Source organism: Lontra canadensis, unplaced genomic scaffold (assembly GCF_010015895.1).
Source record: "Lontra canadensis isolate GAN:19392208 unplaced genomic scaffold, GSC_riverotter_1.0 scaffold32, whole genome shotgun sequence".
Taxonomy (NCBI): domain Eukaryota; kingdom Metazoa; phylum Chordata; class Mammalia; order Carnivora; family Mustelidae; genus Lontra; species Lontra canadensis.
The window spans coordinates 16,590,446-16,615,631 of NW_022631026.1; the positions used below are offsets into that span (position 1 = coordinate 16,590,446).

A 25,186-nucleotide genomic window follows, 5' to 3' on the forward strand; every position below is an offset into this window, starting at 1 on the left:
TAGTGCTTGACCTCATTCAGTCATATATGGATGTCTTCAATTTCCTGATATCCCTAAACAACTATCAACCTAATTCTGTCTGTTCTTCCAACATGGATGTTGCCCTCACAATATTCCTTGGAGTCCCTCTTGATGTATAAATGTGTTAATTGTTCAGATTTGGGGGAAAGCACTTGTGCTTAATTTTCTCTGTGGAATGGTCTTTTACATTTTTGTTTATAATATATGCCTCAGACCCTGCTGGGATTCCCCTATAGTAAGAAATATGTTGCTTTTCATTTCTGTTTCTGTCAAAACATTTCTGCTTTCATTTTCCTGAGTAAATGTTCATGCCTGAGAGTTATTCTTCTTTCAATCCCAAATCTAATCCAGGTCTGGATTCTACCTTTGAGACCTGCCTATCTTCCCCTAGTTTATATTGTCCATCATTTATCTTGCCTTAGATTTCTTATTTTACATAATTTCCACAACATATTCCTTGAAATAACGGTTAATACCTATGTTGCTACTTGTAATAATCAATTTACCTTGAAACTCACTCAACAATAACTTGAGGATTTTATACCAGCACTGCTAGTTATAGTCTATTACATTTGTGGAAATAGTTTATGAGCTGTTGTTATAATCATCACAATCTTCAGTAAGGCAGTTTCCCATCCTCTTTTACTATGCCTTCTCCCTGTAGCTTTGAGATGGCATTTCTCCATAGTCTGAGTCCTAGTTTCATCCCAGGAGAATTATGGCTGTCTTGTCTCTGATCTTCACTATATTTTTCCGTTAGTTTTTCTCAAGCCCTGATCACTTTTTCTGGCCTGGCTATCAATCAAAATATTTTCCCTTTGTCCAGCCAAAACCTTTAAAGTAGTGAAATCTTGGTATATTTTGTCCTAAGTATATTTCTTTCTTTTCATTTGAATCACAGTCTCTGAAACCTTGAATTTCTTTGAAGTTCATACCTTTTCTCTTTTAGCTTGTTCTCCTAGATCCTCTTCAGTCATTTTCAAAGAGATTTTTCTTAAAATACCATCTCCTATTTATATAAAGCATTCTTCAGGTTCTCTACCAGTTTCCATTGCCCCAATACTTTTTGATTACATGCTAACACATGCTAATTCTCAAGATTAGGTCACCTGAGGCATAAGCTTTCTTGAATAATAATAATTGAAGAGGTAGTCCCAAGTATCTCTGATTAGCTCTTTTCTACTTCTATCCAAGGAAGGTTGTATGTTCAAACCTGACTGGGGCCTCCATTTCTATTTGTCTGCTCATCAATCAAGTTTATCATATTTTTGTACATAGGATTACCATTTAAATTTCCAATATTCACAAGCATAGTTACCAACTAACAAGGAGTATCATTTTAAGAATATGCTAATTTTTTTTTTTAAGAATATGTTAATATTTTTAAAGAAGACAATTTTTAACTTGTCTCAGTTCTGGTGAAAGATAGTAGTTACATTCTCAAAGCTCTAAAAAAAATCCCTCAGTGACATGTAGATCTGAGAAATAAAACAGAGACTACTAACATACAAACAGAGGCTACTACATATAGAAGTTATTTTAAACTGGGTATTAATTAAACTGGGGTCTTAAAGGAAAACCATGGAGATAAGATACCATGTGCCTTGGTTTCTTCAGAATTTCTCCACATGTAACTCTCAAATCTGATGTGGAGATCTGAGAATATAATAAACTCATAGGACTTATCACTGAAGGGAGCATGGCTGTAAACCCTGAGACAGAGTAGAGCAATTGCCAACTTCCCACTGGTGAGAGAGAGAGGAGGTGGGCCATACCTCATGTATTCCCTCTTTTTTTTTTTTTAAGAGTTTATTTGTTTTAGAGAGAGATTGAGAGAGAGAGAGAGAGAGAGAGCTTGCATACACAAGTGTGAGCTGGAGGAAGAACAGAGGGAGAGGATGGGAGAGGCCCAAGCAGACCTTCCCTAGTAAGGGCAGAGCCCAAACAGGGCTTAAACCCAGGATCCCAAGATTATGACCAAGCCAAATCTAAGCTTTGGACACTTAACCTACTGAGCCATCCAGGAGCTCCATTGTATTCCCTCTTTCAAATTCACTAGCTGTATAAGCCTCTTTCTCCTTATGGGGTTCTGAGTTATGGAAGGGCCAGAGAATGGCCCTAAGTATTATGTTGGTGGGGATTCCTTTATTTTGATTGAAATACCAAGATGGGAATGGGGTGGAGTAGAATGGCTCCACTTCTAGAACTTATAAGCCTAACTTACCCATGTTCTTCAAGGAAAGGCATCTGACCGATAGAAAGCATTTTCACATTAAGTTCCACTGTGTCCTCAAGATTTCTGTATCAAAGAAAATTTCCTTGGGTCCTCATTCACAGAAAACACAAGACCAGAAAATCCCAATGTAACAGGAAGATCTGTGGTCATCTGATCCTACTATCTTGTTAATTTGATCCAGAGCATGGTCTTGCCTGTGTAAATGCTTTTCTGAATCTTCCTGATCCATTAAGAGATCAAGTCATACTTTTTACCTGCTGGAGCCAATTGCAGATCTCTGCTTTGCTCCTGAAGTTGCCTGTGGGGTGCCGGTAGGCAAAAAGAACTTAAACTTACTTTATCTTGCCCGTTATTAGGTAATATCTCCATTTGCAAAAAAGCAAGCAATCGAGAGCAATAACACTAAGCATGTGGAATATTTTTTGTTTGTTTTGGATAAAAGGTGTGGTATGGAATTTATATAAAGTGAACTTAGTCGCAATTTTCTGTATTTTGACCAGCAGATAGTAATTTCTGAGATCCCAGCATTTATATTGACCTTCCAGAAATAAGAATTATGAATTGAAAGAAAAATTACTGTAGACATGTATCTCTAATGGTGAAGAACTAGAATAAGTTATCACACTAAAGGAATCGCATAATCTTAATTATTAACGTATACGAGAATTGGTTTGGTGTGGTTAATTATTCTTTCGTGTTATAACAAACAGAGCTGGTCTAGCTGTTTTCATCAAAGAAATTATTAAGGGAATCAGTACATTCGCATGGTCTACATGGTGGTAGTCTTCACCAGATTTGTGGCTTAGTTTTAGTGCCTGGAGAGTCACTTCCAATTGGTTTTGGTTTCTGGGTTTATTCTAGAATGTGGGCCTTAACATAAGTGCCAGATGTGGGGCTTGCCATTTCAGTAGCCACACCCAGGCATCTATACCTCAAGAAAGGTAATATTTATGCTCTCTGAGATAATAGCAATGAGCTGTTGAGTTAGCTCTTTAGGTAAGTTGATATACACTACAGACATATTTTTGGAGCTGGATTAAACTTGAATGTATGATAGTAGCTTCTATAAATATTTCTGACCTGAAATGATAATAATAGTAGTAGTAAGTGTATCACTTTATTTATTACCATAGACACAGTTAAAATTTATCTACTAGTTATCAGTGAAAGTGAAACTGGGTGATGGTCGTTACTTAAAAACAATTCATATACTCTTGCATCTATTCCTCTTAATAATCTGAGAATTGGAAAATTTTATTCCATCTGTTTTAAAGGATAAGAAAATGAAGTGCTATGGAGAAATAAGGCAATTAGTCCCTGAACAGTCAGTGAATAAACGGCTAAAAAGGAACTTGAAGCCAGATTTATCTCTCTCTTAAATCTGCATCTGTCACCATTTCCCTAAATATTCCCTACGGAGTAGAATACCCAAGCATACAAACTGCTAAGGTGCTTCTTATTAGGACCCAGGTAGCCTAGTTCACATAGCCCTTCATCAGAAATATTAGCATTACTGAGCAGACAAAAATAAGTGTATGTCGTGGAACCTGAGAGGCCCACCAGAGCCTGCCTGATGACAGCAAGTATTTCCTAGCAGATCTGAAGCCTCAGCAGACAGGAAAGTTGAAACTGTCTCCCTCCTGTACAGCACTTCTTTCTGTCTTTGACCACATAGCTATGTCATGATATATCCCCTCATCATGAAAAATCATCACAGTCCTGGTGCTGAGGAGAAAAATAATCTTACAAGCTATTAAAGGGCTAATGAACATTCATCAAATACCTGAAGCAAAATGTAAAACCTGAATAAAGATTTGAGTAAAATTATTAGGAGAATATTATAATGAGTGCAAACACCACTATAAACAAAGAACATAACTTTGAGAAGGTTTTTCTCTTGGGAAGTCCCATCACCACCCTAGAAGCAGCCTTTGACTATCATACAAACTATCAGAGACTATCAGAGAGTGGTCATTCACCAGTGCATTATTAAGAGAGAAGGAATCCCACCAAGGGGAGCTTGCTCTCTGGACAGGAGTGTCAGATCAGAAGCAATGAAAATACTGAAGGTATTAAATTTCTTTCAAGGGACTGACATCTGATCACCTGGGGAAAAACTCTGAACTTTTAGTTTTTGAAGATAGAACTTAACACAAGACAATGGTAATAGGATGATGATGTATTTTTTTTTTTTTTTTTCCTGGTCCAGTCCAATACTTGGCATCAAACAGTGGGGTGAAAAGTAAGAAAAAAAAATCCTAGCCTAAGCTTTTTCTGTAATTATCTAAAATTATCTAGATTAAACTTGAATGTATCTACTGTACCTCATTAAGCACACTGTTCCACTGCCTGCCCTTTCTATCTGAAAATGTTCTCTCATTTTCAAATTGAATTTCTCCCCCATTAACTTACTGCTTAGGTATATTTTAATGGCTTTCCTTTCAACGTAAGCCCACTTGTTTTGGCTGTGAAATTATCTCATTTCATTGTATAAAGCCCAGCTTCATTTCTAATTTTCAGTAATTGTGTCTATTTCTAGGTGAAAAATGTAAGCCCAAACAAAAGGCCTCTTAAAACTGGCCTGTCATTTTCAATTCTTTCTCTTGCAGACGCTGGTTGTTAATTTTCCTTACAATAATGCATGTCTGTTCTCCCTCTCCAATATACTGTTATGACTAATACAGTAAAGCCTCTGCACCCTGCTGTGTGAGGTCATCTCCTGATAGAAGCCAGCAGCTTTACACAGCAATAGGCAGTGCAGGTGAAGTTGCCTTCAGGTAACCCATTACCCATTTGCCTTCTGAGTAAAAGCCTAAGGAGAACCACAAGCCTATCCTTATTTTTGCATTAACTAGAAATTCACTGGCTGAAAGGTTTGACACCTAGAAACGCTGGGAAAAAAGCACATTTTATTTTAACCCTAAATATAGATTCCACCATACATTCATGAATGCATATGCAACTACACATACATTTGATATACATCTGCATGCACACTCACACTCTGAAAAATCACATATATATGGTAAACTCAATACACACAGTGTCCTTATAAACTTGTTAGAAAATGACTTGTCAATCCCTTTCAGTCTTTGATTTGTGTCAGTTTGCCAGTGGGGGAGAATAAATGGTAGATGACATTCCAAGTAGATGAACGAGCTTGTAGAAAGACACCATGTGCTGTAAGGACCTTGAGGTTTTGTAAAACATGGGAAGGAAAGTACATCTGGCACAGAAAAATAAGCACAAAATGAGTTTGTAGCTGTAACTTGGAGTAAAGCTGAGAAGAGCCTTACATGCCAAGCCTCAGACCTTGGATGTAATCCAAACACGCCATGTATGAACCAAACATCTGAACTTAATCCAAGTGATACAAAGGGCATGGAAATAATTTAAAATAAAATAAAACTTATCAACAATACACAATATCATTAGTTAAAGTGAATTTACTTACATTTCTTCCCTTAATGGTCAATAAAACATAGAGGTAAATAATTAAAACCTAATAGCTATGCAGCAGGACAGGTCGTACGATGATTATCATTGCATGAATGAGAAAACCGAGATTCAAGCCATCTAAATGAATTTTCAAGTTCACACAATTTCACTGGATTGATGTCTTCAAACTCAATAGCTCTGATGCTACTACACCACTCTAGAGAATGTTGCTAAAAAGAATTGGTTAAGGGGAGCACTGGCTTCCAAAAATGGGTCTCAGTGTTAGGTGTACCAAAAGATTTCTAAGTTCCCATAGGAAGATGAGGCACCAGAGAAAAGCAGCATAGAACTGTGAACGATTAATATTATATCCAGATTCAGGGAAAGATTTTGACAGAAATGTTTGCTAGGGGATTATTTATAATGAGGGAAAATGAAATTAATACATGTTATCAAAATAAGTCCCGTGCATCACATATATTTGAAAATCATCTGGACATTAAAAATAATTATTAATTAAATGGAAAAGTTTCATCAGATGTTAAGAAAAAAAAAACATGCAAAATAAGTTCAAAAAACAAAAATCAAAAACCAAAACCTCTACATCCAGTCATGCTTTCAAATATAACTATCATTTACCCGGTCATCTAGATCTCTCCAACTAATTTTGCTTTCAGTCTATCTACCAGGCATGTATAAGATAATACAAGGAAACTGATTAGATATTATATTTTTCCCCTCTTCCTTCTTTCTTTCTTTCTTTCCTTTCCTTTCCTTTCCTTTTCTTTTCTTTTCTTTTCTTTTCTTTTCTTTTCTTTTCTTTTCTTTTCTTTTCTTTTCTTTTTTTAAGATTTGTTTTAGGGAAAGGGAGAGAGAGAGCAGAATAGGAGGAGGGGCATAAGGATAAGCAGACTCCCGGCTAAGCAGGGAGCCTGATACAGGGCTCCCTCCCAGGACCCTGAGATCATGACCTAAGCCAAAGTCATATGCTTAAAGGACTGAGCCACGCAGGTGCTCCCCTACCCCCCTTTTTTTTTTTTTTTTTTTGTTTTCCTATGCTTCCCAGTGTAGCAGAGAAACTTGGTGAGGGGACACATAACTCCATTAGTATCTAAGGTAGATAAGTATGCCTTCTCCATAAATGTACACATTTAGTTACTTATTGGCTTGTATACAAATAGCAAGTGAGGAGTCAGAAAACAAGGGGCCAGTACCACAATAATCTCAGTGTCAATGGAGATGCCCTGTCTTCATGGAGTCAAGTACTGTGTATAGATGATAAAAAATGCAATAACAATACAAATGTGTTAAATGGTAAAATGGGCATTTTAAGGTATTTGGAAACTACATATTAAGAACATAGCATCTGGCTTAGGGAAAAGTCAAAAGACTTATAGAGCAAGAGCTATTAAGATCCAGATACTAAAGAAATGTGAGCAATATATGTCCAAAAAGAAAGATCTAGACATGAAGGCCCTGAGATGAAAGACCCCTGCCACATTTGAGGAATTGAATGGTATTAAGTAGGATTGTCAGGTGCATGTTTGGGGGGAAAGAGTAAAAAGATGAGTCTTTAGAAGTAGGTAGTGGCAAATCTTAAGTATTCCTAAAAGCACATACAGAAATTTAGGATCTATCCCCAGGGCATGAAGATTTGTAATGGAGCTAGTTGTGGGGTACAGGTCAGCATTTCAATTTATTTCAGGGCTTATTCTGGAGAGCTGATTGGTTGTAGACAAGACTGGATGGAGGAATATCTGTTAAGAGGCTGTTTCAGTAGTTCCAGAAAGAGATGATGCTGGGCTTGATTATTGGAGTAAAAACAGAAATAAAGGAAAAATTATAATCCATAAACTTTAGATGAAATTACATAAATAGGGTGGTGAGGGCCCAGTTATAAATGGATTGTTTTCTTGAAAGAGTTGAGATGAGATATAAATGGCAGGATGTCAATAAACAGATTTTTCCTATGAAAAATTTAAATTCTCATTAAAAAATATCTTGTCATGGATAATAGTGCTCACTTGACAAAATTTAAAGAAGCATCATTCATGAGACTCCTTGAAGACTTCGTGTGTGTGTGTGTGTGTGTGTGTGTGTGTGTGTATGTAGTAGTGGTGGGTGTGGGCTGTAATTTGAAGATCAGGGGCAAAATAAGAGAGGATGAAGAACTACAGAAATCTCTGGAGACATGTGGGAAGCACCCATTTGGATGTTCCCAGAGATAATGGGCACAGGATCGGGGCTACTTGAAGGTCTATATTTCTGTCTGTGCTGGGGAAGAAAATGTAATAGAAAATGAAATTGGAAGTGCCTAGAAAAAATGAAATTGTGACACAGATGTAATTCATATCCACTTCTCAATGACATTTGGGTACATCTGTATTTTTCAAGTTTCTACAATAAGCAGATATCATAAGACCCTTGACATTTACAAGGGATAAATCCCAAGATCTTAGCAAATTTCTAGCTTTGCAAATACAGAAAAGTTTGTATAGTCTCTTGACTTCTCTAAAAATTATATTCCCATCATGAGAAATAAGTTTTTAGAGAATTTCTTTTCAAGATCAGCAAGTTTTATTACTTCTAACTACAAAACATATATGGAGTCCAGTCTCACATCTCAAACTGTACTATGACCACTCTAATTTAAACCATCTTTTTTTTTTCCTCGAAGAACCACAATAGCCACTAAAACCAGTATACATATCTATTTTTAAACTTCATATGACCCAGAATATTTATAGAATATACATCATATATCATTCCTCTGCTTAATGTTTTTCAATGTCCTTCCATTGCTTTAAAAAATATCCACACTCATTTCTATAACTGAAAAAAAAAAAAAAACAAAACTTTATAATCTAAACTTCCTAAATTAGAACTTTTCTTGTACCACCCTTTTATTATGTTGCAGCTACACTGGCCTTTGGAGGACAGATTGACAATAAATACTATATATTTTCACTGAAGAAAAAATTTAAATACATACTTAGAAATATTGAAAACAAATTCAAGTCACAGATATTCAGCAATGTTCTTGTTTTAGTCAGCATGAGCTAGGATATGCTGCTTTAACATGTAACTACAAATCATTTTAGCCTCACAAAATAGCACTAATTTCTTTGTTTATAAAAAGTTCACCTTGGGGAGCGCCTGAGTGGCTCAGTGGGTTGAGCCACTGCCTTCGGCTCAGGTCATGATCTCAGGGTCCTGGGATCGAGTCCTGCATTGGGCTCTCTGCGCAGCGAGGAGCCTGCTTCCCTCTCTCTCTCTCTCTCTCTGCCTGCCTCTCCATCTACTTGCAATCTCTCTCTGTCAAATAAATGAATAAAATCTTTAAAAAAAAATTCACCTTGGGTTTAGGAAACTCAGTGTCATCTCTCATCCATCTTGCCTCTGTCCTCTTGGGACTTGGCCACCCATCACAACACAAGGACTCCTTCATAATAACTAAAGCTGTAGGATAATGAGATTGGAAAATCCTCAGGGTATCTTCATTGCCTCTGTTTGAAAGGTATTCATTATATTAGCCAGAACTAACTTCATGTAGCCTCACTTCACTAAAAGAAAGTTAGGAAAACTGAAAACTGATGAGCAATGATAAATTCTGCTATAGTTCATTCTTTCAGTTCTAATATATTAAGTTTAATCTTCTGCAAAACTTATACCCCCTTTCCAAGGAAGACAACCCTGATTTTGTCGAAAAACAGCTCTAAAGTTTAGGTGTTGTGCAATAATATTCTATCCATCAGATCTGGATTTGGCTCCTCTTGGATGGGAAACCTACAGACTCTACCTAAATTCTTCTCATACACACTTAGTATATAATGGTAGAATATGGCTAGGATAATTGTAATAAACATTCACATTCTGAAAGGAAAGAACAAAAGATAAATAATGGTCATGGGTCCTTAGAAATTATGAAATCCCAATGGGCAAATGTTGTGTGAACCACCTACCTTGAAGGTAAAGAGCATTCCTTGATGAGGCTTTTATCCTGCTGTCCCAGAAGTTCCCTTTCCACTGTCCTTAGCAGCCTTCTAGTTTCTTCTAAAAGCATTTTTCCCCCTCTCTCTCATTATCCTTCATGTCTATATCTGAAGTCGACTTGAGGGAACAAACTCTTCATAGAGACTATAACAGTTTTCTCAATCCACTACCTGCCTATGGATGCATGGGGGCCTAAGGATCATTTTGACAATGAATGTTGACATTTATTGGATGCTTTCTATGTGACAGAAATTATACTAAGCAATTGCATCCATTTAATCCTCACAATAGCCTTTTGAAATGGCATTATAATTATTCCTGTTTAAATTGCCCAGTGTTCCATGGCTAGTCCAAAATGGAACTTGGATTCAAACCCTGCTCTGTTTGATACCAATCTGTAATGTTTCATTTATTTCTATTGTTTTTATACTTCTAAGTTAAAGGGATTGTTCCAGGAATTGTTTGAGGTGATTCCTGGAGTAACTAAATATAATCACTATTTCTGACAAATGTAAAGGTCATTTTTAAGTCTCAAAGAACCACAGGCTACCAGTTTCTTTAGTAACACAGTACTATATAAGTGCATGCACACACACACACACACACACACACACACACACACATCAGGGGTTTTATATATAGAAATCTATTCAGATCCATGTACTAGGAACCAAATCCTCAGTTGCTTTAAAGATATCATTTGCAAATGCCCATTTTTTTCTTCGATTTTATTGATTTTTTGTCCCCTTATTTTTCTTCATCAACTTGTTGAGTCTGTTTTGAATGGCAGATGAAAAGTTTACATCATAAATCTGGTATTTACCTCCAGATATCTTAAAAATTGATATAATTTATTGGGCATTAACCCTTAATCTGATAAGTTTTAAGGCACTTCAGTCTTTTGAGAAATTTTACCAAAAGGTAGAGAGGCTTTTACTTTAATCATTGTTGCATAGCTGAATTTTTATAGGTTTTTGACTGTCAAAGTCTCTTTGACATTCAAAGATGTTCATCATTTATAGTTTGAAATAAAGCAATCATCTCATCAATATTGGAAAACCTGGAATGTTTGTAATTCCACCATTCTATAGCCAAATCTTTCCTTAACTCATCAGTTTCTTGGAAAGTCCTATAAAACGTAGCCAATTTCATCCAAAATATACTACTAAAACATTATTTCCTACCTTTTTCTCTAGACATTCAGGTTAAAAAGACAAGTTCATTTGTCTTCATGATCTAATTTTCAAAATTACCCCAGGCAAGAATTTTACCACTCTATCATATATGAAAAATGTTCTACCATTTCTTATTACAAATCACCATATTTCCAGGCACCTCTAATAGCAATGTCACATTTGAAGTTTTTGTTGTGAGAGCACCTCATTTGCAGTACTAATTTTCTGCATTAGGGGAGTGTCTTGGTGTTTCCCAAGATCATCCCCAGGTTTAGTGTTTTACTAAAAGGACTCATTGAACTCGTAAGTCATTATACTCATGGTTATGGTTTATTACCATGAAAAGATACACAGGAAAATCAGCAAAAACAGGTACATCAGGCCAAGTCTGGATGAAACTAGGAGCAAACTTCCTGGGAGAGTTTTCTCCCGGTGGAGTCAACCAAGAGACACTTAATTGTTTCTGCTAGAAACTGTATCTACATGTAGGAAGTGCTCTCTCTACCAGGAAAGCTTGCTTGAACCTAAGAGTTTTTAAAGAGGGTCACATATAAAGCATATAATTCCTTCATGACTGACTGTACTTACCAAAACTGCAGAATTCCAAAAAGAAAGCAGGCAACCACCATAAATCACATTGTTTGCATAAAACATCTAAACAAACTGCATATTATTTCCTTCAAAACTCCAAACATGCAACACACTCTTATCAGTAGGACATTCCAAGCATTCAATTCCCAGTATCCCCCCCAAGGGCCATTCAAGAAAACAGGCTCTTCTGGGAATGTGCAGGTTTTAAGGAATTTAGACCTGATGAATTAATTTTTTTTCTTGTACATACATGTTAGAACATACTGTGATAACAGCAATGAAAGACCCTAATTTCACTGACTTAATACAAGTATTTCACCACCACCACCACCTGCCAACCCTATTTATGTGAAGCATACCAAAAATCTGAAGAGTACTTCAAGGCACTTCATCACCACACCAACCTCAGTAACCCATGCAGCTGCAGTCCTTTTTTTCTGCCATGTGAGCACAAAGCTCTATCTGCCACTGTGTGGTTGAAGAGGAAGAGATTAGAGGATCCTATGGAGCATTTCATGGCATCATCCAGTAAAATGTGCTATTTTGCTCACATTTCATTGTTTCTTACAGGGCCCCACCCAATTGCAAGGGGCAGGGATTTCAGACTCCCTGAAAGAAGGTGTAAACAGAAACATCTGAAATGAAGTCAAGAACTCAGAAACATCAAGGAACCCCAAAATGGAGCTAGGAGGCCAATGGGGGGGGTGTTGGTCTCCTACATGTCCATGCCTGGTGAAATATGAACTTTTAGACTGTGCCAACCACAATCTACTACATCCTGGTGGAATTGTCAGAATGAGGCTTATTTCACTGAATTCCAACCTAGTATCTGGCATGGCAACCTATCCTATATAAACTGTTAATTATTTTTGCCTATACCAATGATAATTCTTTCAAAACAACTTCTATAGCCTGCAGTTTTTGCCTTTATCAATCTCTTTCTCTTTCTTTCTTGGAGCACATTTCAGTTTTCTCCTGAATCTTTGTCTCCTGGATTTAAATTCCTCAATACCCCAGATAAACTTTTGGTTTGCTTAAAGTCTCAATCCTTCCTTGTTTGACAAAGGAACAGAGTTCCAGTCGTCAGTGAGAACTAGTAGTTGTCATCATATTTACAATTTATCAATATTCGGGATAGTGAATCTATGAAGACAGAGAGGTTATACATAGTTATAACCAGGAAAATCATATATTTTTGAATTACTGAGAAGAAAAAAAAAAAAAGCCAACTCAGGGTACTAGTGGTAACAAAAAGCTTCTCTTGAAATGAGAACATTTTCTTGTGTCCACATGTATGTCAGTATCAACCCTTCCGAAAAGGAATAGTGTTTTTTCACAGAAGTTGGGAGGTAACATCTCATGATAAAAATAAGGAAACATGTTCATTCTCTTGAGATCCTTTGGAGAAATCTGATACAGTCTTCTAAGAGGAAAGGGATTTTCTCCACAGGTATAAACCCTCCAGAGGGGTAGGGATTGGAACTCAAGATGGGTTGAAGAACCCATTTTGAACAGTGTAGCTTTTGAACGCTGTCTATGGGCCTGACCTTTTGGTAAGAAATCTCCATATATCATATTATTCCTTACAAGAATCTTTTGAAATGGGCATTTTAGTAATTCTGTTTTAGAGCTAAAAAGTCTAACATTGGACAGGTAAACAGGTGAAATTGAGTGGTAAATTAGGAAGAGTGAGAACGTGAACCCTGGTCTGTGTTGCTCTGAGACACATGTTTGTAAATACAAAGCAAATTTTTCCTCGGAGTTAGATGACCTCGGAACTGTGAATAAGGCTGTGTCATCGGCGAGGACAAATGAAGTAATTGAGAATGCTACTCACTCTCAATACTTTTGTAGTCCTATTCATTCTTCCAGCCATTGTCATACAAATGATGACCATGTATCTGGAATAAGAAAGTTTATTTACTATAATTTCTCCTATTTTTACACAGACTTATTATTGAGTTTATGTCTTTTGATATGTAGAGAATTGTGCTCCAAGTTAGGGCAGGAGATATAAGGACACAGGGAAGCACAGGAGAGAAAGGGATAAGAGAGGGCAAGGGTTAGGAAGCAGGGCCTAGGGGTCAAGGGGTCATGGAAAGTCAGGGGGTATCATGAAGACAGAGGTGACACAGGGCAGGCAAAAAAGAAATAGCTAAGAATATTGCCCTAAAAGCTTTTATTCCTTAGTCATAGAAACAGAATAGATACATAAAAGTGATAGCCAGCATCTTGAGTCAATGTATTTTTTTTTTTTTCTTCCCTTTAGACGTCTAATTGATTAGAACAGGATGGGATGCCTGGATGGGTCAGTAGGCTAAGCATTTGCACAGGTCATGATCCCGGGATCCTCATCCTGGGACCAGATCCCCCTTCCCCCAAGGTCAAGCCCCATGTTGATCTCTCTAATCATTCGGGATCCTGCTCCCCCTGCTTGTTCTTGTCCTTGCTTGGTCTCACTCTCTTTCTCTGTGTCAAATAAATAAATGAAAATCTTAAAAAAAAAAAAAAAGGAGCAAGATGTTACTTAGTGAAGATGTTTATTATTGTCTGCTTCATGGAAGATGTTCCAAAGTGATCTAATTAGGAAGGGAAATGATCAGAGAAGGGTCATTGTGGTTGAAGTGGGTAGAACATGGAATTCAGAATCCAATTTGAAACCAAGCTCTTCCTCTTAATAGTTACATGATTGTTATTTCATTGTTTTTAGCTTCAACTGTTATCTGTAAAATGGGGATAATAATAACTATAGCTTAGATTTGATGGAAGAGTCAAAGAAATAATGTATATACCATACTTGGTGCCTTTCTTGAAACAATGTGAGCCTCAATCTGTATCTGTTCCTCATCCTTGCTTCAAGGCTGGCATGATCCCTGTCCATCTGTTACTCAACTGCTTAATTAAGGAAACATTGAGGGGTGCCTGGGTGGATCAGTTGGTTAGTTAAGTATCTGCCTTCAATTCAGGTCACAATCCCAGGGTTCTCTGCTCTGCAGAAAGCCTGTTTCTCCCTCTCCATCTGCCTGCTGCTCCTTCTTTTTCTGTGTCAAATAACTAAATAAAATCTTAAAAGAAAAGAAAAAAGGAAACATCGATTGAATTCTTATTCTATAGTAGTCACTCTTCCAGTTGCTCAGGATTGAGCAGTGAACAAACCAGATTTTCTACTTTCTGGGAAAATGGGAGTTTTTAATGGGAGTTCCATTAAAAAAAGAAAGAAAATCCTAAGGAACCAAATAATTATACAAGCCTATTTCAAATGTTGATACATTTTATGAAGTGATTAAAAGTCTGATGTGCTAGTGAAGGGGAGGGAGGATATTCAGGGGAACCTCTCTGGTACAGTAATATCTGGGTGAGTGGAACTGGAGACACCTTTTTTCAGTGGGACTAACATGTGCAGAGACATGGATTTGATGGATGAACTTCAAGTTTTGGTGGAAGCAGAATGCCTGGAGTATAGTAAACACCACCGGGAAGAGTGACAGAAGCTGGCATAAAGGCATGGTCCAGATGATGTAGCTCCTTTTAAACTGCAGTAGAGGGTCTGAGTTTGTTCTCAGAGGCAGCTGTGACAATGACTAATGGGCCATGCCAAGGATTCAGAGGAGCTGTGGGGGACGTCCTGTGAGTAGATGGTGAGCCCTCAGAGTGCCGCGATTGGGAATTCAAACAGTCTCATTACATAACTTCAAAAACTTGATCCACCTCTCCCCAGGCAGCCCCAGAACCCTTTTCCTTGCTTGACCAACTGGGATCATTAGCCAATTCACATTTTTCTCAACCCATTTCTTCCAGGCCACTGATCCATATGGCCTGCTCCGGCCGTGCTGAATTTTCCTTCCAATGAATAAACTCCCTTTCACGGCCTCTCGGACTGTCCCCTGTGCAATTTCCCGGGCGTTTCTTCCATTTGGTTCTTGGTCATGCCTCTGTTACCGTTTTCATTATTTTAAAAATGGAGAGGAAGTGTTTCTGCTGAAGTTGCCCAATCTTGTTTTCACTCTATTGGACTCCAAAGTGTGCTGTCTGGGCACGGGCAGATGGATGAGGCAGAAAAGCCACTGATTTGATTTTCCCTTTCAATTTTCAGATCTTTCCCTGCTTGCCTGGTTTCGTTTTCTCTTCTAACAGTGCACCTAACTATGCGCCTTTTTCTTCCCTCTTGAGGTAATCCTTTTTATTGCTTTTACCTGTAACATTTGCCTTTGATGGTTTCTGGATATGTGTTTAGGATCAAAGATGTTCTGTTCTAGGCTTAGTTATCCTGTCTGTGCTTTAACTTAGTTATTTCCCTTTGTTCTGTGATTTTTTTGTCTTTTTTTGGCTCATTTTTTCAGTGCCCTCTTCTCAGAGATTCCTTTGCTTAGGGGGTCAAAATAGTGTTGCTTAAATAAACTTTTTGTCCTCCAGAAACTTTAATGTGTCAGACAGTATCCTATTGTTGGTATTTTGAAAGAGAAATACCACCTCAGAGAAGCTCAAAATTCTTGTACAGGTTTTGATGTTCTGTTCTTGTTTTAATGCCCAATAATCAATTAGTTGGGATATATTCCCTAAATTAGATCTCCACTCAAGCCAAAAAACAGCTCCTCTTCTGTCCCTGCTGATGGGCAGTAAACCTAAGAAGCATGTTTTAATAAGTGTCTGCAGAAAATTTGAAATAATTTTCTAAATGTTATTGCTCCCTTATTTCCCAGAAATCACTACTGGTGGGATTCCAAGTAGTGTTGTCATCTATGGTGGGGCAGGATGCACACAAATTGCATGATTATGCTAAATATTTTGAAATATATTTGTGTGTGTGTGTCTGTATGTGTATATTGCATAATTAATTCCTTTTTTCTGCTTTAATTTTTTAGGATACCTAGCTTGCTTTATTAGCAGAGTGAGTTTATCATCAGTTATATACACTGCATTTTGTGACAATATTTTGACTAAATAAATTATTTGCAGTTTTCATGCTTTACTACACTTTTCAACCACATGCAGAATTGATGTCTACGGGCACAGAGCATTGTTTTTTTATGTAGGTTTTCTTCAATTTTGACCCCAGATTTCAAATAAACATTTAAAGTTTGTCGTGAAATATAACTATTTCTCTAGGTATTTCTAAAATTTGCTGGTTGAAGACTTGTACTACTACAAATATCCGTAGACATTATATGTATTTGCTTCATGTTTTTAAATGCATATATTTTGATCATTATAAAAATAGTATAACCACAGTATAATAAGAAATTGGAAAAAATATAATCATCCTATTTTAATAGAAACACTGCTTTCATTTCAGATCCTACAGTTTCTGTTTCTGAGAAGCTTATGGTGCTCCTGCATACCCAAAACTTGCTAGACCCTGGGAATAGAAAGAAGAAATGGAATAGTGTCTGAGCTCACAAGATTTCCCAGGGGAGACGGCAGTCTCCTACAAAGCGCATGAAGAGATTAGTTTAGACAGAATGCTGGAGACTCTGGGATAGAATGATTAGGGGAAACTTAGGTGTTCATGAAAAGAGGCAGAGAAAGATTCTGGGGAAAGGGAATTCCCGAGTTTTATCTAAAGGGATAAATTGATCTAACTCAAGAGAGGAAGGATAGGAAGCTCATTCCAGGAAAAAGAAATGCCATGCGTTTCATTTGGGGTTTCCCAAATGCCACAGTTTCATTTGGGGTATTATAGCAATTCACTCTTGCCAAAATACAACCCAAGTGGTAGGAAATGTTAGAAATAAAGTTCTTAGTCAATTGCAGGCTAGTCTGTGCATCATGCTTTGAACATAGTTTTAATCAAGGAACATGTAGATATAGAGCTGTTATGTATTCATTTTATATACATATGTGTGTATACATACATGTCTGCATGTTTATTCCATGTTACATTTAACAAAAATCAAGTGACTATGTTTTACTTACTATTAAATTTTATATATTGTTAAATATCATAAATTTCTAAATAAATATTGTTAAATATTGCTAAGAAAATGATATAATATTATGGCTATTGCTCAAAATAGTATAATTAATTCCAAGGCTTTTACTTCCCCCCCTCCCCATAGCATGAACCATTCCTTTAGACTATGTTCCTAGGCTGGCAGTAGTCTAACAAAATAAAAACAACTTTATGCTTCTCAATAGGTATCAAAAATTACTTAATAAAGTGATTTTTACTAATGTAAGCTACCTCTCACCTATATGCAAGTTTGAATGTATACATTTCTCAGTAGCCACTTCCAACACTGGTGATTGTCCCCCTTAAGTTTTACTAATTTATTTGGCAGATTATTTCTTAGTCTTTAGTATCAGATCCTTGTGATACAGTAAGAATTATTCTCATGTCTTAATGATGTTTTGAGGATTAATTTAAGTAACGAAGGAAAATTGCAGAGCACACTGGCATATACAAGTGTTCGATAAATTATAGCAATCATGTTATTATCTCTCTGACTAATAAAAACTATCTTGATCTATTTTTTCTCTTCCTGGACCTATTGGAGAATTAATAACTTAATGAATACTTAATGCTCATGTTAGAAAGCATTTTTTATTTTATACCAGTGATTGACTACCAGCACACAAAGCCCACAACTAGGATGAGGTACAAAAAGCAATGGGATATTTCAAATCTCCCAAAAAATATCAGTCCATGTAGATTCTCATTTAATACAACTTAGTAAAATTCCCAAGGTTCGAATTAAGAAAAAACTTAAGTAAGGTAGCCCAATGGACTCACCACATTCCAGACAGGGAAAATGACTATTAGCTCTAGTTCTTATATCCAAGAGATTCTCTTGTACTAGAAACCATTCAGAAGTGGAAGTGCACTGTCTTAGATATAAGATCCATTAAAGAAGAAGAATGGGGGAGGAGAGAGTGTGGAAATAAATGTGTCTTTCTCAGATAGTAAGAGATTGAAATTTAAGTACCCCTGTAGATCTTAATGTTGCCCAAAAATGTCAGGCAGAGGTATAAAAACAAAACAATTAAATAAAACATGTTGGTGTTAATCATTGCAGTGGTACATTTTGTTTCCTTTCCTCAGCCAATCTATTTTTTTAGTCAGGGCTATTAAAATCTAAATTATGGATGATAAAATTCACCCTTTTAGCTGCTTCTCTCAAAGAACTTATCCATTTAACCTGACTTATCAAATTTATTGTCTTAATGCTGTTTATAAGGTTCCTTTATACTTTGAACATCTGTAGGACTTAAGGTGATATTCCCTCTTCCGTTCTTAATACTGGTAATTTATGTCTTTACTCTTTTTTTCTTAATCAATTTGGCCAGATATCTATCTATCTATCTATATCTATATATATGTATTTTAATTTTATTTATTTATTTATTTATTTATTTGAGAGAAAGAGAGAGAGCAGGCTCATAAGTAGGAGGGAGGAGCTGAAGGAGAGGGAGAAGCCGACTCTTCGCTGAGCAGGTGGGAAAGTGATTTTTAATAATTTTTTAAATTCAATTTAGTTAATATATAGTGTAATATTAGTTTCAAGGGTAGAATTTAGTGATTCATCAGTTACATGAAACACCCAGTGCTCATTACATCAAGTGCCCTCCTTAATGCCCATCACCCAATTACCCCATCCCCTCATTTACTGCCCCACTCCAGCAACCTTCAGTTTGTTTCCTATAGTTAAGAGATCTTATGGTTTGCCTCCCTCTCTGTTTTTATCTTATTTTCCCTTCCCTTCCCCATGTTCATCTGTTTTTTTTTTTTCTTAAATTCCACATATGATGAAATCATATGGTATTTATCTTTCTCTGACTGATTGCCTTTGCTTAGCATAATACCCTCTGGTTCTATCCACATTAGAGCAAATAGCAAGATTTCATTCTTTTTCATTGTTGAGTAATATTCCATTGTATACATATATATGGCTCTTTCTTATCCATTCTTCTATGAATGAACACAAGGGTTTCTGGAGTAGCCATCCTTATATGGGACAAACTAGATTTTATTTTTATTTTATTTTTTAAATATTTTGTTCATTTGAGACAGAGAAGGAAAGGAAGAGCATGAACAGGAGGGAGGGGTAGAGGGAGAGAGAGAAGCAGAATCCCTGCTGAGCAGGGAGGCCCAATGCAGGACTCAATCTCAGGATCCTGGGGTCATGACCTGAGCCAAAGGCAGACACTTACCTGATTGAGCCACCCAAGCACCCCAAGAGAAACTAGATTTTAAAGCAAAGACTGTAATAAGAGATAAAGAAGGACACTATATCATAATGAAGGAGTCCATTCAAAAAGAAGATCTAACAATTGTAAATATTTATGCCCCTAAATTGGAAGCAGCCAAATATATAAATCAATTAATAACAAACTTAAAGAAACTCATTGATAATAATACAATAATAGTAGGGAAAATTAATACCCCATCATTCACAGCAATGGACAGATCATCTAAGCAGAAGATCAACAGGGAAACTAGGGCTTCAAATGACACACTGGACTAAATGGACTTAAAGGATATATTCAGAGCATTTCATCCTAAAGCAGTAGAATATACATTCTTTTCAAGTGCACATGGAACATTCTTCAGAACAGATCATATACTGGGTCACAAGTCAGGTCTCAGCTGGTATAAGAAGATTGAGATCATACCATGCATAGTTTCACACCACAGTGTTAGGGAAACTTGAAGTCAACCACAAGAAAAAAAATAGGCAGGACCATAAATACATGGAGATTAAAGATCATCCTACTAAATAATGAACAGGTCAACCAGGAAATTAAAGAAGAATTAAAAAAAATACATGGAAGCAAATGAAAATGAAAACAAGACAGTTCAAACCTTTGGGATGCAACAAAACCTGTCCTAACAGGGAAATACATAGAAATACAGGCCTATCTCAAGAAGCAAGAAAAGTATCAAATATACAACCTAAATTTACACATAAAGAAGCTGGAAAAAGAACAGCAAATAAAGTCTAAATCCAGCAAGAGAAGAGAAATAATAAAGACTAGAGCAGAAATCAATGATATACAAATAAAAATAGTAGAACAGATCAACAAAATGAGGAGCTGATTCTTGGAAAGAATTAACAAGGTTGATAAATACCTCGCCAGACTTATCTAATGCTATGGTTTTTAAGTACTACTTAAGCTGCAACAGATAAAGGTTGATATGTATTCATTTTAATTTAGTTTAGAATATTTCCTAATTCCATTTTTGTTTTCTTCTTTGACACAGAGTTTATTAAGAAGTGTGTTTTTAAACTTCCAAATATTTGAGTATTTTTCAATTATTTTCTATTCGTTTCTAGTTTCCTCCTCATTGCAATCTAAGGATATATGTTGTGCGATTTCATTCTAGAAATTTTGTGACACAGAAGTGGTCTATCTTGTGAATAGTGTGTGCACTTCCAAAAAAATGTATTCTGTTGAGTTTCTCCCTTTGCCTTGTGAAGGTCAATTAGGTCAAGTTAGTTGATAGCATTCTTCAGGTCTTATATTTGCTTACTGATTTTCACTTTACTTATTTTATTAATTACTAAAACATCTCCAACTATAACTGTAGAGTTTAGAGTAGTCATTTTAAAATTCCACGTGTAGTGTCACTGATTCTTAACATCTAATAAATCAAATTTTCTTTTATTTATTTAAAGAAATATAATTCACCAAAATGTGTCTGCTGATGCTTAAATTCAGTGTAATTCAGGTCTTAGTCAAAATAAGAAGCACCAGATACTTTTCATCAAGTAGCACATGGTTAACTAAACTATTTATGCATTCATGTGTAAGTAAATCAAAGACATATTTTGGTATTTGGGGATCTCTATTCAACGATCTTTCTAGGTATCACTAACCAAAAGGTAACAGACTAGATTTTTTTTTTCAAGATTTATTTGAGAGGGATTCCATGCTAACAGGAGAGAATCTCAAGCAGACTGCCCACTGAATGCCAAGCCCCATGCCAGACTTGATCTCACAACACTGAGATCATAACCTGAGCTGAAATCAAGAGCCAGGGAGTCCACTGCCTGAGCTACCTAGGTGCCCCGAAATTTCTTCTGACATTAAGATCCTAGGTGATGGTTTTTAGAAAATTCCCATTTTAAGGTTCAGTTGCATCAGTTGTAGGAGAGAGAAGGGAAAACTAAATGAGATTTTAAGAATCTTTACTTTCTGTGACATCATTCTCATCAAGAAATCAGCATTATTTATTTTATTTACATTTGCTTGATTTAATATGTTTTTAGGAACCTATCACTTTTCTCCTATGAGGTAACTTACTAACTTGAGTCTCACTCTGTCAGTTGTAAAATAATATAGTAACCACAACCCTGCCTATATCCTGTGAAATTATAATAAATGAGAAGATGACTAGGTAAAAAGTTGTACATAACCAAATTGATATTATCCTAATGATTATTATTAAGCAAAAACACTCACATGCTAGCGAAAGTTGCTACTTCTGAACCACACGCACACACACGCACACCACTTCTGCCCCAGAAGCTTAATTATATCTGTACTAAAACTTGTACCTCTTTGAATGATCTTATATTGTTTCTAACTCAACATTTCATGATCTTTTCTTCCCTAGGCAGCTAATTAAATCAGCTGCTGAACTCTTCAATTCATACTAAGGCAATCAGGAATTTCTATTTCTTTTCAACTAGTTCCCTCAAATAATTGCACAGTTCCTTTTTCTAGAATCTTGAAGGAGCAAGACGGAATGGATTTTAATGGGCTACTTTCAGAGCCACAAACAAGACTGACTTTTCAAGACTTTGGCCGAGTAGTATTTATTTGAACGGAAGAAGGTTTGACTGATTGAAAATAAGCTAGTATATTTCCTAACGTGGCTTTTGATTAATTCACACCAATGATTCTGAATTTGTGCCATCTACTTTAAAAAGAAACCCAACTTGTGAAGCATTCTTATTTTTCATCCAGAGAGGATTAGTGGAGAGAAAATTAAGTTCCCTCATCTAAGTAAGTACCTCAGGGAACTATTCACCTATCAATGTATGGGAGAGTTTCTGCCTGTAACTTACCCAATTTCATTACCATTAATGGGAGTTTTGTGTGAAATCCTGTGTGAATCATTGCTTTAGGAGATCTGTAAGAGTTGTTTGATTACTTTTATTCTGTAATGGCTCTATTCTCCAGCTCAAACTTTTAACTCGTTAGGCTTGCAATAGATGCTAAAGTTTGAAAGGAATCAAGCTTGGGTTTCTGCAGGTAATTAAATCAGAGGAGCATCACATGGAGTCATTCACCACTGTGACTAGCAGATACGTGCTGCCTATCAGGTGCCCGAATGTTCTGCTAGAATGCTGTCTCTAGCGTGGGAGGACTCAAACTTGAGTTTTTAGCTTTCATCCAATTATGTTTTGTTAATGTGAAAAAAAATAGAAATATGTTTTATTAATATGTTCTCATTTATGAGTATTCTTACTCAAGCCTTCTATTTCCCCTCATTGCTGGGCTGTGAATTCTGCCCCCATTTGGATGATCTTTCAAGTACCCCACCCTTGCCTTTGTTCGGCTTCTACTTTCTAATGATCTTTACATAGTATGAGAATAGAATCTGTGTCCAAATCTGGACAATTCTGAAGATGAAAGGAGAAACTTGTGAGGCTGCATGGTCTGAGTGCACACACATAAACACCCTGGATGTGCATTAGGGAACTTCAGCAGCCTTAGTGAGGGGGAGGAAGATAGAGCTAGAAGCCCAGCTGGTGGGCAGCCCTAGGTCCCTCTGACCAAGGTTGGGCTGCTTTTGCTGCCAGGGGCCTCCTCCTCTGGACCTAGTGTGCTCACACACATACAGACCTGGGATAGATTATTTGGGGGACTCAGAAGAAGAAGATGTGGGTCCTGACTAGATGAAAATTCAGATGAATTACCTGGTGAATGAAAAAGAAAGCACCAGAAATATGACAGTATTTCCCTTTCCTTGATGAAAACCTCACTTTATGTGTAACAAGGGAGACATATGGTGAAGAAGCAGGAGCGGGACATCCAGAGACTCCAGCAAATCCAGATCTTGATGCTGGTGTAAGTGAACATTTGGATGGATGGTTGGATCAAGATTCAGTTTCAGATGACTTCACTGTAGAGTTAGAAGATGAGTCTTGATTCAGCAGATTATAGCCTTAGTGAAGGAGAATAACTCTCAGAAGAAGATGATGAGGGATATTGAGGTAAATCAGGCAGGGCAGAGCGATAGAGGTTCACTTGAAGAAGATCCTGAAATTTCCTCAGCAGACTACCAGAAGTATAATTTATGAAATAAAATGAATCCTCCCCTTTTACCCTACTGCAACAGATGTTGGGCAATTGGTGAGAAGTGGCTTCATAAATAGAAAGAGAAAATATCTGTTAAAAGCCAATCTAGAAAAGTTAACACAAGGAGGAGAAGGCTTTGGTGTTCCTGATTGTAAAAAACAAAAACAAACAAACAAAATAAAACAAACAAAAAACACAAAAGCTACAATGGATGATTCCAAAGACTCATATGTTGAAGAAACTGATGATCACCTAAATCTCCCAATTCTAACAAAGTGAACACTATTCTCAGGCATGAACTTCTAATTGGATCACATATAGCAGCCAAGAGATCAAGGAGTCTGAATGGGAAAAAACATGAGACAAAGAAGAAAATATGGAATCTAGTTTTCTCCTTAATGCCATTGATTCTCATGGGATTTGCCTAGGTCAACCTAAAAACAGCTGCATTGTCCATTGCAATATAGGACATTTTATGGCATGTTTTACATGTGCAAAGCAGCTTAAAAAATGTATGCAAGATGAGTAAGTCCTATAGACCTGCTGTACAACATAGTGCATACAGTTAACACGTATTAGGCACTTAAAATACACTGAGAATAGATCTCATGTCAAGTGTTCTTACACACACACACACACACACACACACACACCAAAAACACAAGGAAATTGTTGGAGGATGGATATGTTTAGGACCCTAACTGTGGTAATAATACAATGAGTGTATGCTATGTACAAACTCAATAAAATGTATATATTAACACATGTAATTTTTTGTAATTTGTATCAGTCATACTTTGATAAAGCTTAGAAAAAGAGAGAAGCAAGCCCTAACCAGTATGAAGTCAACCAATTCAAATGATTGTGATATTCCCCCTAGTTGACCTGGCCATGAAAGATTATATATTTCTAACAATATAACCCTAAACATTTAAACGAACATGAAATGTATCATGTTTTTTTGTATGTCAAAGCAAGAAAGTATCTTAGTTCATGTATCTTTCTTCTCATCAGAGTAATTTACCTATTGGGATTGGTAGTGAATGTTTACTTCCTTTTAGGAAAATGTAAATTCTGTTTACATATTTGGTTTTTGATGTAATTTAGATTGGATATGTTGTTCATCCTTTATTCCTATTCCTTATATTTTAAATATTATCCACTTTCTCTTAAATGAGAAGTACCTAATTTTATTTTTATATAAGTAGGGCATTTAAATGTAACTTATTTAGTACTTTTCATGTAAGGAGAAAAAGTTTGTGTGGAAGATTTAATATTAAAATTTTAAATACCCTTTAATCTTGCGATTCTTAGTTTCTCTCCTCTTTCAGAGCCTCTTAAAATACTTTTTCCAGATAAAAAATAAATTGGTAGTTATATTTGGTGCTGTGTAATTAAAGTGTACTTTTTCTCCAGCCGCTTTGGTATATAAAGGATTAGCGGTAAAGATGTTGTCTCTTGAGAAGTCTTTGGGAATAGGCATTAT

The 25,186-nt window shown here is 36.3% G+C and overlaps 1 pseudogene; it reads left to right on the plus strand.

Moving 5' to 3' along the window:
- The window catches only part of LOC116873272, a 92,989-nt pseudogene extending 68,760 nt beyond the window's left edge, over positions 1-24,229 (plus strand).
- Positions 24,230-25,186: the final 957 nt, after the last annotated feature.